Here is a 15758-nt window from a genome sequence, read left to right on the forward strand (position 1 = left end):
AGGGACAATTAGGAGACCTGCGTCTTGTGACCGTAGCGTATGTGTAGGTATGTACGGCAGGACCAAATCAGAAAGATAGGTAGGAGCAAGCCCATGTAATGCTTTGTAGGTTAGCAGTAAAACCTTGAAATCAGCCCTTGCCTTAACAAGACCCCTGGGTATTGAATACCCAGGGGCCATCTTCAATACCCACACCCAGGGGCCATCTTAAACACCCACACCCAGGGGCCATCTTAAACACCCACACCCAGGGGCCATCTTCAACACCCAGGGGCCATCTTCAATAGCCAGGGGCCATATTCAATACCCAGGGGCCATCTTCAATACCCAGGGGTCATCTCCAACACCCAGACCAAGGGGACTTGTGTCCGAGTTGTGCCCACGCGGCCTCCATCGTCTCTACCCCGGCCTGCACCGCCTCCACCTCGGCCTGCACCTCCTCCAACCCGGCCTCCATCACCTCCACCCTGGCCTGCAACGCCTCCACCCCGGCCTGCACCGCCTCCACCCCTGCCTCCATCACTTCCACCCCAGCCTCCATAGCCTCCACCCCGGCCTGCACCGCCTCCACCCAAAATAGAAGCCAGAGCTGTGTTAATTGGCCCATACCAGCAGCCCTGTTATTTCTCTCTGTTTCCCTGTATTGTTGAGCTCTGACTGTGTTGGGTGTCTAAGGATGGAAATGTTGGATAAGAGGAAGAAAGCTCCGCTAGGGACTTGGAAGCCAGAGGAGATCTCATTTTCACAGGAAATAGCACTTTCCAATTTCCTTCAGCAGCACAGAATGTTTGTGTGGAGAAAGTGGCCCTTCTCTATGTGTGTACTTGATAGAAGCTGTAAATGCCAAAGCAGATTGATGTTTCTTTCCTCTGATATTGAAGATTCTGAAGGGGCTGACAGAATACATGGCAAGCCTCTGGATGCATTTAGGCTTACTATAGCTTGCTTAATGTACAAATTGACTCTTACTGAACTGATATGGATGTCACTACACAACATCCATGCAATAGTATTGAAAAGAGGCTGGTTTGTTATGTTATTTAGGATTTACAGCTATTCATTGGAAGCACATTTGATTCCTTGAAAGTTGTGGGAATGTATATTTTAGGTTTCACATTGGTTGTGGGCAGTGGTATTTTTTTTAGGTGAGGGAGTGCAGTTTTTTGTTTTATGATGTCATAATTCTCTCACTAAAAGTTTGTACTCACAGATGTAGTCAATTGAATAGCCGATCATTATAAAATATGCATAAAATGAATCCTCCAATTGCAAGGTCTGCCTATGCCCACGCAAATATTATTTTCTATAGAAAATATAAAATTTTAAATACCCTCAAACACCAAGTTAGGCACAGGCTCCTCATTTCAAAATAGGCCATCATCCCTGTCAATCATGTCCAAACCGCATCTCCATGCAAATCATATGCCTGGGTCTCAATCAGTTTCATGGAAATATTAAATGCATATTCCCATGAATGACTGTTTGGTGACTGTTTGGTGAGTGACTTGGAGCAGATGGTGTTAAACAAGCTATTAGTCTTTCTTGTATTTAGCTTCAATCAAAGCACATATCCTGCCTAGTGGCGAGCGCTGTTAACTTTTGGTCATCATTTTATTTTTTTTACTTAATCTAATCATCCTAAAATCTAATTAGAAATGAGGAGGTGTTGTTGGTGAAACAGTAACATCGTAGGACTGCTATGCTATGCTATTATAATCGGGTCTGTTATGTAAAATGCTAATTAATCATTATGTAATCATTGATTCAGCTTTGATCTAACTTTACTAAATGAGTGGCATTGTGAGAAGTGGTGATCTTCTATTTGTAATAAAAATATGAATTAAGTGATGAGTATGACTATTAGGAGAAGGCAACAGATTTTGATGAGATGTCATTCTAAGCGATTTGAGTGCCCTTCGGGCTGCTGAAACTAGGCATGTCAGTTAAGCACAAATTCTTATTTACAATGACAGTCTACCCCGGCGACGCTGGGCCAATTGTGCACTGCCCAATGGGGCTCCCAATCACAGCCGGTTGTGATACAGCCTGGAATTGAACCAGGGTCTGTAGTGACACCTCTAGTTCTGAGATGCAGTGCCTTAGACTGCTGCGCCCCTTGGGAGCAACAGATGGCTAAAGGATAGCTGAAGGATAATGAAGGATGGCTAAAGGATAGCTGAAGGATAATGAAGGACGGCTAAAGGATAGCTGAAGGATAATGAAGGATGGCTAAAGGATAGCTGAAGGATAGCTGAAGATTGGATGAAATATAGCTGAAGGATAATGAAGGATGGCTAAACGATAGCTGAAGGATAATGAAGGATGGCTAAAGGATAGCTGAAGGATAATGAAGGATGGCTAAAGGATAGCTGAAGGATAGCTGAAGATTGGATGAAATATAGCTGAAGGATAATGAAGGATGGCTAAAGGATAGCTGAAGGATAATGAAGGATGGCTAAAGGATAGCTGAAGGATAGCTGAAGATTGGATGAAATATAGCTGAAGGATAATGAAGGATGGCTGAAGGATAGCTCAGCCAATCGGCCTGTTCAGGAACAACAACAATAATTTGCAGTAGGGTAGCCTAATAGGTCTACTGATACGTGATATAGCTATTTATATGCTATAGCCTAATAGGTCTACTGATACGTGATATAGCTATTTATATGCTATAGCCTAATAGGTCTACTAATACGTGATATAGCTATTTATATGCTATAGCCTAATAGGTCTACTAATACGTGATATAGCTATTTGTATGCTATAGCCTAATAGGTCTACTGATACGTGATATAGCTATTTGTATGCTATAGCCTAATAGGTCTACTGATACGTGATATAGCTATTTGTATGCTATAGCCTAATAGGTCTACTGATACGTAATATAGCTATTTGTATGCTATAGCCTAATAGGTCTACTGATACGTGATATAGCTATTTGTATGCTATAGCCTAATAGGTCTACTAATAGGTGATATAGTTATTATTAAAGCACTGAATGTTTTAATAAGACTTTTAAAACAGTATACATTTTTGGGGGTAAACTCAAAGCACAGGTAGGACCCATGAATTTGCTATAACTACACAAACACATTCCTTCTTCATTGTGACACAGCATCAGTGAGATTTGAACCTACAATCCTCTATTCTTCATCCGTGGAATGAGAGTCCACTGCGCCACCAGGATGGAACTGTAATGCCTTGTTTTTTTACTCATACAAAGCTGTTCATATTAGTCTATTCAAACAGAACCCAGTTCAAAGGAAACAAGCACTCATTAAGATCAGGTGTAGCAAATTAGTGGGCGCGGCCAACACACCTGAACACAGAGGATTTGAGTTTAGAGTTTTGTTGATTCTGAGAATGGAATGTATATGTTTTAAATAACATTCTTAGAACGTTCTCTGAACGTTACTAAAGTTTTCTTGTGGTTTTTATGGAAAGTTTTCTTAACGTTCTCGAAATAATTTGAGGACATTACTTTAAATAGAACGAAGAGGAAACCTGTAGGAAACATTAAGTATTAAATTTCCACAGGAGAATGTTGTTTCTTTGCATTCTTGGAACAATTTGAGAACATGATTTTAAATACAGTGAGCGCCGAAAGTATTGGGACAGTGATTATCCGTAATCATGGTAGCATGCACATTAATGGAGAAATGTTTAGAAACATTTTCTATTTATAATTACTGTATTTTTCATAGCTGTCAACATACCACCACAGACCAATGCTGGCGCTAAAACCACACTCAATGAGCTGTATACCACCATAAGCAAACAGGAAAACGCTCATCCAGAGGCGGCGCTCCTAGTGGCCGGGGACTTTAATGCAGGGAAACTTAAATCAGTTTTACCTAATTTCTATCAGCATATTAAATGTGCAACCACCTTTACTCCACACACAGAGATGCGTACAAAGCTCTGCCTTGCCCTCCATTTGGCAAATCTGACCATAATTCTATCCTCCTGATTCTTGCTCACAAGCAAAAATTAAAGCAGGAAGCACCAGTGACTCGGTCAATAAAAAAGTGGTCAGACGAAGCAGATGCTAAACTACAGGACTGTTTTGCTAGCACAACTTTTGAACTGAGCTAAAGGGTAGAGCTGCCGCTTTCAAGGAGCGGGACTCTAACCCGGAAGCTTATAACAAATCCCGCTATGCCCTCCGACGAACCATCAAACAGGCAAAGCGTCAATACAGACTAAGATCGAATTGTACTACACCGGCTCCGACGCTCGTTGGATGTGGCAGGGCTTGCAAAGTATTACAGACTACAAAGGGAAGCACAGCCGAGAGCTGCCCAGTGACACAAGCTTCCCAGACGAGCTAAATAACTTTGAGGCAAGTAACACTGAAACATGCATGAGAGTATCAGCAGTTCTGGACGACTGTGTGATCATGATATTAGTAAGACCTTTAAACAGGTCAAAATTCACAAGGCCGCAGGGCCAGATGGATTACCAGGACGTGTACTCCGAGCATGCGCTGACCAACTGGCAAGAGTCTTCACTGACATTTTCAACCACTCCCTGTCTGAGTCTGTAATACCAACATGTTTCAAGCAGACCAGCATAGTCCCTGTGCCCAAGAAAACTAAGCTAACCTGCCTAAATGACTACCGACCCATAGCACTCACATCTGTTGCCATGAAATGCTTTGAAAGGCTGGTCATGGTTCACATCAACACCATTATTCCAGAAACGCTAGACCCACTCCAATTTGCATACCGCCCCAACAGCTCCACAGATGATGCAATCTCTATTGCACTCCACACTGCCCTTTCACACCTGTACAAAAGGAACACCTATGTGAGAATGCTATTCATTAACTACAGCTCAACACCATAGTGCCCTCAAAGCTCATCACTAAGCTAAGGACCCTGGGACTAAACACTTCTCTCTGCAACTGGATCCTGGACTTCCTGGTGGGGCACCTCAGGTGGTAAGGGTAGGTAACAACACATACACCACACTAATCCTCAACAGTGGGGCCCCTCAGGGGTGCATGCTCAGTCCCCTCCTGTACTCCCTGTTCACTCATGACTGCATGGCCAGGCACGATTCCAACACCATCATTAAGTTTGCTGATGACACAACAGTGGTAGGCCTGATCACCGACAACAATGAGACAGCCTATAGGGAGGAGGTCAGAGACCTGTCCGTGTGGTGTAAGGATAACAACCTCTCCCTCAATGTGATCAAGACAAAGGAGATGATTGTGGACAACAGGAAAAGGAGGACCGAGCACACCCCCATTCTCATCGACGGGGCTGTAGTGGAGCAGGTTGAGAGCTTCAAGTACCTTGACATCCACATCACCAACAAACTAACATGGTCCAGCACACAATGACAGTCGTGAAGAGGGCACGACAAAACCTATTCCCCCTCAGGAGACTGAAAAGATTTGACATGGGTCCTCAGATCCTGAAAAGGTTTACAGCTGCACCATCGAGAGCATCCTGACGGGTTGCATCACTGCATGGTATGGCATTTACTGTGCCTCCGACCGCAGGACACTACAGAGTGTAGTGCGTACGGCCCAGTACATCCCCGGGGCCAAACTTCCTGCCATCCAGGACCTCTATACCAGGCGGTGTCAGAGGAGGGGCCTATAAATTGTCAAAGACTCCAGCCACATTAGTCATAGACTGTTCTCTCTGCTACCGTAGGGCAAGCGGTACTGGAGCGCCAAATCTAGGTCCAAGAGGCTTCTAAACAGCTTCTACCCCGAAGCCATAAGACTCCTTTACAGCTAGTCAAATGGCTACCCAGACTATTTGATTTGCCCCCCCTGCCCCCACCCCCTCTTCTACGCTGCTGCTACTTTCTGTTATTATCTATGTATAGTCACCTTAATAACTCTACCTACATGTAATATCTGTACTCCTGTCCCGGTACCCACTGTATATAGCCCCGATATGCTTATTTACTGCTGCTCTTTAAATATTTGTTATTCTTATCTCTTCCTTTTTTTGTGGTATTTTCTTGAAACTGAATTATTGGTTAAGTTCTTGTAAGTAAACATTTCACTGTAAGGTTGTAAGGTTGTATTCGGTGCATGTGACAAATAACATTTGATTTTAATTGATTTTGTTTCCCAATACTTTGGTCCCCTAAAATGTTGGGACCTTGTACAAAAAGTGCTGTAATTTCTATGCGGTTTACCCGATATGGATTAAAATACCTTCAAATTAAAGCTGCCAGTCTGAACTTTAACATCACAGTCATTACAGAACAGTCCTTGTATCATTACAGAAGTACAGAACCAAAACAACAAAACATGTGACACTGTCCCAATACTTTTGGAGCTCACTGTCGAACCATGAGGAAACCTATAGGTAATGTTATGTTGAAGTAGTGAAATTCCCACAGAAGAACGTGGTTTCTTAACATTCTCGTAACTATTTGAGAACATTCCCAGTGTCAAACAAGTTGGAGTGTCACGCCCAGACCTGAGAGAGACGGTTTATTTCTCTATGTTGTTAGGTCAGGGTGTGGGGGTGGGCATTCTATGGTTTATATTTCTATGTTTTGGCCAGGTATGGTTTCCAATCAGAGTCAGCTGCCTATCGTTGTCTCTGATTGAGAACCATACTTAGGCAGCCCTTTTCCCTCCTTGAGTTGTGGGATCTTATTTTTGTACTGCTGTGTAAAGCCTGCAAGACGTGATGGTCGTGTTCCATTGTTTATTATTTTGTTTAAGTGTTCAGAGTTCAAATAAATATCAAGATGAACACTTACCACGCTGCACCTTGGTCTACTCCTTTTGGCGATCGTTACATGGAGAATGTTCCTAGATCATTACCAAAAATGTTATTAAATGTAGCCATGTTTGAACTTTTAGGAAACGTTCTGTTGAAGTAATGTAATATTCTAGCAGTTCCTTAAATGTGTTGAGAATGTTTCAAAGCCAAACAACTATCCTGCACCATTCCCAGAAGGTTGTGGGAAGGTTGTGGGAAGGTTGTATGCAAAATAAGGACAACCATGCTATCACCAAGCTCTAAGAAACAAATGGTTCTCAGAACGTTATGTGCTAGCTGGGTTTGTTTTGATTATAATTTGTTGAAACAATCTCCCCTCCAAATCCTCACACAATGATTTTAGGGTTCCTTTTGAAATCTGAAAATGGTCATGCCTAATGGGGCGAGCCCATAATGTACAATATTCCTAGTCATCTCTGCAGAGAAGTCCTGCTTTTCATCATGAGGCAGTGAGTCATGAAAGCTACAGTATTTCCTTGTTTCCTCTCCTTCCCCCACAGTGCTGTATTATAGCCCATAACTCCCTTCTTGAGAAAAGAAATATATATAGAACAGTTGGATGTATCTAGAAGGAAAGACCCTCTCTTCCCACCTTCTCTCCCCTAAAAGGATATCAACAAAAGATAGCAATTTAAAGTTACTGGGCATTTAATTGACTGTAATTTCTGCAGGAAAAGGCAATTTTTAAAAGGTTTGGGTTGAGTTGGACTAGTGAGTGAAGGAAAAGCAGTTAACAAGTACTCAGCATATCTGGGAACTCCTTCAAGACTGTTGGAAAAGTATTCCAGGTGAAGCTGGTTAAGAGATTGCCAAGTGTGTGCAAAGCTGTCATCAAGGCAAAGGTTGGCTACTTTGAAGAATATAAAGTATAAAATATGATTCAATATGTGTTATTTCATAGTTTTGATGTCTTCACTATTATTCTACAATGTATAAAATAGGGAAAAATAAAGAAAAACGTTTGAAGGAGTAGGTGTGTCCAAACATTTGCCTTGGCAGCAGCTAATGGGGATTCTGAATAAATACAAATGTACATTTATCCCACTTTAGTAAAAGGTTAAAGAGTGATCTACTTTCCAAAGTCTCTCTGCATGCTGCATTGGTTAAAGAAGAGAGAGAAGTTCCTGACCAGAGACACAGAGAGCTATGGCTTGAATCATAAATCAGGAAGCTGAGCTGATTGATTTCTCCCTAAACTGGCCCGCCTGTAAACAGCTGAATGAGACGCTACATACCCAGAAATTTGCAGCCAGGGACCAGTGGGAAAACTGCAAATCAGAGAGTTAGCCAGCCACCTGAAAGTTAGCGAGTGGCTCAGTTAGCAAGTGGCTCAGTGTGTGTCTGTGTGTGTCTGTGTGTGTCTGTGTGTAGTCTGTGGTGCTGCTGTCCCATTATCACCCAAATCCCTGCCAACCGACAATCATCACAAGATTGATGCGTCTCTGTCACATTGCGAAAGGGCTGTGTGCTTTGACATGACATTTATTCATAAAGTCAGTGTTTTCACAGCCATTTGTAAATCTAAGTGCAGTGACAAAATAATATGCCATGGCATACAATGAGATGAACTGATCAACCTAAAACATTGGGTCACAACAACCCACTGTCAGTGCAACGTCTAGTTGATTTACATTTAGATGAGTTGTCAACTGACGTGAATTCAACGTGAAAATCAATAAAAAATGGGGAAAGAAATATGAAATTCCCTAACGTTGATGACTTTTTCAAATTCCAATCAGTTTTCCAAGTTGATTCAAAGTTATCACATTGCATTTGTTTTGTTGAAATCTAGAGGAAACAACAGTTTTTGCCCAGTGGGAAACTCCTGAGAAGTAAATTGATATCATGTTATTTCTCATCTAATGGATGAGGTTTTAGTTCCTTCATGAACCTGCTCTGGACCAATATGGACTCTGATGATCCCCCTTGAGCAACTGTGTGGGACTATCTGAACCAATAAGAAACTCTAGTTTCAGTCTTTCAATTTGCAAATGTTTTGCTACTTGTGCACTGATGAATACGACCCAGAAATGCTGCTTCCCGACTCTCCCTTTCCAAGTGGGGCTCCGAGAGGCTCATGTCAGCGTGCAGCAGCCGAGCCCATTGTGAAATCCATGTGATGATTAAGGGGGTATTCAAGGGAGTCTCCATACTGTCTTATCTCAGCCCTGAGATAAATTGCTCTCTTTTTCCAGGATGTGTAATGCTCTAGTGAAAGCGTATTATGAGACAATCCCAAACGGGTGTGGGAGTGTTTTATTATTTATTCATGCACTTACCTTTTATTTATTTGACCGGGCTATTTCTCCTTCTCTCCTGCAGCATTGCAATCCACACCGAAACCAAACAAATGAGAATATCAGTGACTCTCTCTCCTATTTCATTTCTCTTTCTCTCTCCTCTCCCCCCTCTCTTTCTCTCTCTTTCATCTTTCCCCTCTCCCTCTCTCTCTTTCTCTGTTGCTCTCTCTCTCTCCTCTTTCCTCTCTCTCTCTCTATCTCCCCCTCCCTCTCCCTCTCTCTCCTCTTTCCCCCCTCTCCCACCCCCTCTCTCATCTTTACTCTATCCCTCTCTTTCTCTCTTCCTCTCTGTCTCTCTGTCTTTCTCTCTCTGTCTCTCTCTCTCTGTCTCTCTGTCTCTGTCTTTCTCTCTCTGTCTCTCTCTCTCTCCTCATTCATCTCTCTCTGTCTCTCTCTCCTCTTTCCTCTTTCCTTTCGTTCTCTCTCTCTGTCACTCTCTCTCTCTCTTTCTCAATTCAATTTAAGTCAATTCAAAGGGCTTTATTGGCATGTGAAACATATGTTTACGCTGCCAAAGCAAGTGAAATAGATAATAAACCAAATAATTAACAGTAAATATTACACTCATAAAAGTTCCAAATAATCAAGAAATGTGTCTATGTATGGTGTTGTAATGATGTGCAAATAGGTAAAGTAGAAAAGGGAAAATAAATACACATAAATATGGGTTGTACTTGTTCTTCACTGGTTGCCCTTTTCTTGTGGCAACAGGTCACACATCTTGCTGCTGTGATGGCACACTGTGGTATTTCACCCAATAGATATGGGAGTTTATCAAAATTGGATTTGTTTTCGAATTCTTTGTGGGTCTGTGTAATCTGAGGGAAATATGTGTCTCTAATATGGTCATACATTTGGCAGGAGGTTAGAAAGTGCAGCTCAGTTTCCACCTCATTTTGTGGGCAGTGTGCACATAGCCTGTCTTCTCTTGAGAGCCAGGTCTGCCCACAGCGGGCTTTCTCAATAGCAAGGCTATGCTCACTGAGTCTGTACATAGTCAAAGCTTTTCTTAAGTTTGGGTCAGTCACAGTGGTCAGGTATTCTGCCACTGAGTACTCTCTGTTTAGGGCCAAATAGAATTCTAGTTTGCTCTGTTTTTTTGGTAATTCTTCCCAATGTGTCAAGTAATTATCTTTCTGTTTTCTCATGATTTGCTTGGGTCTAATTGTGTTGCCGTCGTGGGGCTCTGTGGGGTCTGTTTGTGTTTGTGAACAGAGCCCCAGGACCAGCTTGCTTAGGGGACTCTTCTCCAGGTTTATCTCTCTGTAGGTGATGGCTTTTTTAGACTGGTCCTGGGTTTGGGAATCGCTTCCTTTTAGGTGGGTGTAGAATTTAACGGTCTTTTCTGGATTTTGATAATTAGTGGGTATCGGCCTAATTCTGCTCTGCATGCATTATTTGGTGTTTTACGTTGTAAACAGAGGACATTTTTGCAGCATTCTGTATGCAGTCTCAATTTGGTGTTTGTCTCATTTTGTGAATTATTGGATAGTGAGCGGACCCCAGACCTCACAACCATAAAGGGCAGTGGGTTCTCTCTCTCTCTCCTCTTTCCCCTCTCCCCCCCCTCTCTCTCTGTTTCACTCTCTCCCTTTCTCGCTCTCTCCCTCTCCCTTTTTCTCTCTCTCTCTCTCTCTCTCTCTCCACCCCTCCTCTTCCACATTTTTCAATGCAGTGCAAATAGAAGGAGCCATAAACAAACACTGGGTGTTTATGTTGCCTTGCACAGTCTGTCTATGCCTACTAGTCTTCCCCTCTCAATTTCTCTCTCTCTCTCTCTCTCTCTCTCTCTCTCTCTCTCTCTCTCTCTCTCTCTCTCTCTCTCTCTCTCTCTCTCTCTCTCTCTCTCCCTTTCTCCACTGACAGAGAGACACAGGCTAAAGGAGGCCAAGTCTTCAAAGCAGGGGAGTGATAAATGAAGCTGACACACACACAGACATATATATATATACACAGACACACACACACACACACACACACACACACACACACACACACACACACACACACACACACACACACACACACACACACACACACACACACACACACACACACACACACACACACACACACACACTGTAGTAGACTTCACCCTTTTGAGTGCTACTACTTCACCCTTTTGAGTGCTACTACTTCACCCTTTTGAGTGCTACCTCCTCCTCTCGGGCCCTCTGAGGTCTATGCTGGCTCTTCAGGCACCAGAGCGCCATACCTCTGTGAGCCACCAGGGGGGTTCTCACAGGAGAAGGCTATTTGGAGACTCTTCAGAGCCTGTGTGAGAGCTGCATGCTACATTTGTCTTGTCTGTAAATGTACCCTTACCAATTGTACAAGCTGGTACAGTCAAATGGTTGTTGTCGTTCTGCGCAGAACTAACACAACACTGGAGAACCAGGAAGAGCCAGGGGGTTAGTACGTTGACGTCACCACCACTGCAATACTATTATACTGTATATCGCACAGTGCATTATACACCTCTCCATCCTATGGATAGGCTTATGTGCGAGGTTGTGTCCTTGACCTTTGTCTATCACCTCAATTCAGTCATTGTGAAAAACCTTTACAGCGCAAACACAGATTATTTGTTGGAAGAATACCTTTTTCAGCATTTAAAAAAATAAACACAAATGTGGTCATAGAAATTGAATTAAACCGTGTCGTAAAAAACACACATTAAGCCGGCAAAATGATTCTAAGCACAGTTGTTGACAAATGGTAATTAAAAGATTTGTTAATGCCTTGCATGATTACAACCACTGTGGGCATTTAACATGAACATTCAGCATGCAAATTGCTTTCTGCCACTGTTATTCTTCCAGTTCGGAGGGGGAAGCCTTTTTCACTGTTATTATAATATTAAAGAGCTGTCCCTTCCCTTGTAATGAAATGCACAATGTGAAGCATTTGCATTTTTTCACAGACTATCTTGTTTATGCCAGAATGGGCAATTATTGGCGAGATACGTAATGCTTTCTCAGAAAGGCAATGCAATTTCCTCAGAGAGAGGATGGTCACTTCCAGTATAGCAGGACTGTTTGGGTGTGTGTGTGCTTGTGTGTGTGTGTGTGTGTGTGTGTGTGTGTGTGTGTGTGTGTGTGTGTGTGTGTGTGTGTGTGTGTGTGTGTGTGTGTGTGTGTGTGTGTGTGTGTGTGTGCGCGCCTGTGTGAAGCGGGATCCATTTGTGACGGGTTCTTTGTAACTTTTCTTATATCTTGATGATAGCCCCTTATCATTCCATCTCACCACGCCTTCGTATTACACAACAATATACTGTCTGATCCACAGACGTAACCGTAGCGACAGAATCCTAAACCACATATTGGATCCACGACGTGGGGCTCTGGCAATTTCTGAAAAGGCGATATGAGGCATTAAATATTTCTTCAAATGCATATCAGTATCCTTCATCGAGCATCTCTAAAAGAATTTGAATGAAGTCATTACCTAATGATTCTCATTGTTTCATATAACATATTGTGATGTTTTATGGATTAAACACTGCCCCCTTCCTACAACAACAGAGTTCTCCTGTGTAGTGGGGGCGGCAGGTAGCCTAGCGGTGAAGAGCATTGGGCCAGTAACCAAAAGGTTGCTGATTTGAATCCACCGAGCCAACTTGAAAAATTCTTCTATGATTTTTTTATTTATAATTATTTTATTTCACCTTTATTTAACCAGGTAGGCCAGTTGAGAACAAGTTCCCTTGAGCAAGGAAAGAGATGTACCCTTGAGCAAGGCACTTAACCCTAGTCTCTCTGGATAAGAGCGTCTGGGAAATGTAGTGACATTTTTTAGGTCACATATGAAAAGAATTTGCATAAAACATACAAATAATTGTTTAAACAATAAATACATATTTAGAATATTTAAAGAGCAACTTTCATGAATAAAAAAATAATATATAATAATAAAGACCAACATATATCACTTTTGAAACAAACTGTCAAAATGAAGACCAGAATTGACATGTTTCACTATAACTAAGCCTAAAACATCTGTTTTTTGTTTTTTTATATATATATATGAATACATAAAAAAACTAAAAAACAGATGTTTTAGGCTTAGTTATAGTGAAACATGTCAATTCTGGTCTTCATTTTGACAGTTTGTTTCAAAAGTGATATATGTTGGTCTTTCAGTAGTAAATCTATTTTTGCCACTAGCGGTTCAATTCTACCAGGAGGGAGGCGAAAGACACAGGTGGAGGAGGAAGTTTGAGATGGGGAAGACTCTGAGAGTTGGACATCTAAGTCTGTGTTTACTGTTTGTGTTTCTCTTTCCTGTCTCTGAATCTGGAGACACTGGAGGTGTTTGGGTTGGAGAGGACGGTGGACTCATTGGAGGACATCTCAGCAATTTGGCAGCGAGGGAGTTTTATTCATCTCTCCTGGGAGCCCATGTAGGCATGTTTTGCACCGGCTGAAAGTTGATTGCGTTCGATTTGGAACCAGGCTGCCTCCCGGGCATGAGCCAGGTACCCCGCTCTGGCTGACAACAAAGTCGGCTCAAAACAAAAGTTTAAACACATAGAGTAATGAGTAGGATTTTGTGTTTTCACATGCGAAAGTGATTGCTTTTGATAAAAGCACTTTCTCTGCCTTCCCAATGAAAACTAGTTAGAAAATTCCAATATATATTTTATTGAAAAGAGACGTTGTATGTTTCTGGACGATGCACCATGCTGCCTTGTTGACAACGTGACCAAGTGGCACAGGTTACTGTTCCATTTGAGAAGGGCATTCCTCCCTCACTGCTTTTGCCTGTTCACATCACAGGCCACAGCTGTGTGGACCGTGACTCAGGTTAATAGACCTCCCTCAGTGTTGGCACTGCTACTTCCTACCTGACGGGTAAGAGGACATCACACACACCCACAATAAGGAGTGTTACCCTATTTACAGTGCATTGGGAAAGTATTCAGACCCCTTGACTTTTTCCACATTTTGTTACGTTACAGCGTTATTCTGAAATGGATTAAATCCATTTTTTCCCATGTCAATCTACACACAATACCCCATAGTGACAAAGCGAACACAGGTTTTATTCAAAATAAAAAACAGAAAAAACGTATTTACTTAAGTATTCAGACCCTTTGCTATGACACTCGAAATTGAGCGCAGGTGCATCAAATTTCCTTAGATAAGATGTTTCTACAACTTGACTGGAGTCCACCTGTGGCCAATTCAATTGATTGGACATGATTTGGAAAGAAACACACCTGTCTATATGAGTTCCCACAGTTGACAGTGCATGTCAGAGCAGAAACTATGCCATGAAGTCCAAGGAACTGTCCATAGATCTCTGAGATTGTAAAGAGGCATATATCTGGGGAAAGGTATAAAACAATTGTGATCGTGTTGAAAGTTTCCAAGAGCACGGTGGTCTCCAACATTGGGAAATTGAAAAAATATGGAACTACCCAGACTTCATCCAACCAAACTGAGCAGCTGGGCGAGAAGGACCTTGATCAGGGAGGTGACCAAGAACCCAATGATCACTCTGACTGAATTACAGAATTCCTTGGCTGAGATGGGAGAACCTGCCAGAAGGACAACAGTCTGAAGCACTTCACCAATCTGGTCTTATGGGAGAGTGGCCAGAGGGAAGGCACTCCTGAGAAAAAAGGCACATGACAGCACGCCTGAAGTTTTCAAATAGTCACGTGAAAGACTGAGATCATAAGGCAAAATATTCTGTGGTCTGATAAGACAAAAATCTAAACTCTTTGACCTGAATGCAAAGCACTATGTCTGGAGAAAACCATGCACAACTCACCGCCTGTTTAACACCATCTCTACTGTGAAGCATGGTGGTGGCAGCATCATGCAATGGGGAAGCTATTCAGTGGCAGGGACTGAGAGACTGGTAAGGATAGGATAAACTAAATGATATCAAAAACGATTTAGTCCAATCAATGTTGCTAAATATCATGTGGATGTCCATGGTACTGATTTGTGTGTGTGTGTGTGTGTGTGTGTGTGTGTGTGTGTGTGTGTGTGTGTGTGTGTGTGTGTGTGTGTGTGTGTGTGTGTGTGTGTGTGTGTGTGTGTGTGTGTGTGTGTGTGTGTGTGTGTGTGTGTGCATGCAAGTAAAAACATTTTTGGGACTCATCCTACTTGTACACTAGTTGAATGCCATCCTCCTCTCTTTCATGTGGCAAAATGGTCTATGGCTTTGTCATACAGTAAGATTTTAGTTTTTGTCGGTAAAATGCCTGCTAGCCTAACTTCCTGGCATGGTCAACAATTAACCAGCTAAGTTAGCTAGCAAGTTAACGTGAGTGTTAAAGGGTAGGCTAAATCTAGGCTACATATTAAACTTAAATCGTCTCAGGCCAGTGGCACAACATATTCATTCATGGTTAGATCATTAGGAAAGCGCCAATTTAGCAAGCTAGCTAATGCAGGCCAGAAACAAAAATAACGTTTTGTTTAGGATGTGATTAGATTTTTGCGAAGCAAAATCCAAACTGGCCTCCTAGGGGGGGGTTTTCCTGCACCAGGACAACCCACAGATGAGCTCAGCTGAATGCAGATTGGCTTATTATTTATTTTTAAAAATCATGGGCAACATATACTGAGACAGAGCGGCGCTGTTTCCCTCACTTGGAAATAATGAAAACACAAAACGTTTTATTGGTCAAATATTTGGGGAATCCTGGCTTCCCTTGGCAGCCATGAATACACACCAC

Source organism: Salmo salar, chromosome ssa16 (genome assembly GCF_905237065.1).
Source record: "Salmo salar chromosome ssa16, Ssal_v3.1, whole genome shotgun sequence".
NCBI lineage: Eukaryota > Metazoa > Chordata > Actinopteri > Salmoniformes > Salmonidae > Salmo > Salmo salar.